Source organism: Frankliniella occidentalis, unplaced genomic scaffold, assembly GCF_000697945.3.
Source record: "Frankliniella occidentalis isolate FOCC.00 unplaced genomic scaffold, Focc_3.1 Scaffold22, whole genome shotgun sequence".
Classification (NCBI taxonomy): Eukaryota; Metazoa; Arthropoda; class Insecta; order Thysanoptera; family Thripidae; genus Frankliniella; species Frankliniella occidentalis.
Window position 1 is genome coordinate 882,734 of NW_026267152.1, and position 1,432 is coordinate 884,165.

Consider the following 1,432-nt stretch of genomic DNA (forward strand, 5'->3'; position numbering starts at 1 on the left):
CTCCCTCCCTCCCTCCCTCCCTCCGTCCCTCCGTCCCTCCGTCCCTCCGTCCCTTTCCCTCATCCCTTGCGGACTCGCGGACACGTGTGTGCACCTGGCGTCAGGAAACACGGAGGGCAAGCAAGAAGCAAGTAGTATCTTTGTAGTTTGTAGCTGAAGATACGCACAAGGTGTCATGGGGCAGAGAGACAGAGAGAGAGAGGGAGGGAGGGAGGGAGGGAGGGAGGGAGAGGGAATGAGAGAGGGAGAGAGAGAGAGTCGGGGTCGACGGGGACGGGGGGGATGAGGGGGTGGCTTGGCAACACCGGCGGCGCCCCCGTGCCCGGGCCCGGGTCGCCTGCACTCCGCCGGCAGCAGGGAAATATGAGTATCAAGGTAACGCAATAAAGCTATAACTCCTCCGCACTGCCGACTCCATCATGCACCCCGCTCCTACCCCGCCCCGCCACGCCCGCTGCTCCCGGCGCCCCCATCAACCACATGCCAGAGGATTCTATACTCTCAATACGCGACGCTTTTGACTTCCCCCGGACCCCACCCTTCTTTTCCCTAGCGATATCTCTCACTATAAACCCCTTCTCTCCTTCCATTGCTCTCTCTCTCTCTCTCTCTCTCTCTCTCTCTCTCTCTCTCTCTTTTCCCCATGTGCTCTCCCCTGTAGGGAGTGGCGTGGCGTGGCGTGGCGTGGCGTGGCGTGGCGTGGCGTGGCGTGGCGTGGCGTGGCGTGGCGTGGCGTGGCGGGTCCTATTGGGGCGTGAGAGCGGCCGGGGAGCCCGAGGGGGAGCCTGCCTGCTCGTCACGCCCGGTTAGTCAAAGGAGATTCAGGAGCTGAAGGGATCATAGTGAAAGGTGCCGGTGTGTAGTTAAGCTTTGAAAGTGATAATAGAATCCGAGAAGGGTGAGGGGCGGGGGTGAACCTCCAAGCAGGCGCCGGTGGTACTCGGTGGAGCGGCTGGGCGTGAAAATCGTCGCAGTACCGGAGGCCTGTTTACGCTATGTATAGAATATGCTGGGTGAAAAGTAAGACCGCGCGTTAAGGCCCTGCGGGTTGAGTACCGCGTCGTCCTTTTTAGCGGGATATAAGTAACTCCATTGTCGTGCTGGTTCTTCACGAACTTATTTGTTACCCCTGAAGCTTTACAGAAGCCCCCGTAATATCTGACGAAGTATTGTTCACGTCAAAGTAGTACATCTGTTGTCGGCGTACCTCATGGTGAGAGTTGAGGCTGTGGCAGGGTGTGGAGAGAGAGAGGAGAGGGGGTGGGGGTGAGGGTAGGGAGCTGCGGTCGGTGTTTAGCGCCTCGCCCGTGCGGCTCGCGTGCCGACCCTAACCTCACCCGCACGCGATAGCGCCCAAATAGCGCATCACTCGGCAGGCCAGGCGGAGCAGGGGGCAGAAGTGGGGGTCAAAAGTGGAGGGGCATCGGACGGG

General features: G+C 60.3%; 1 protein-coding gene across 1 annotated transcript in view; it reads left to right on the forward strand.

The window, feature by feature from the left end:
* The window catches only part of LOC113215523 (semaphorin-2A-like), a 45,661-nt gene that overhangs the window by 32,169 nt on the left and 12,060 nt on the right, over nucleotides 1–1,432 (forward strand). The gene's annotated exons all lie outside the window — the stretch shown is intronic.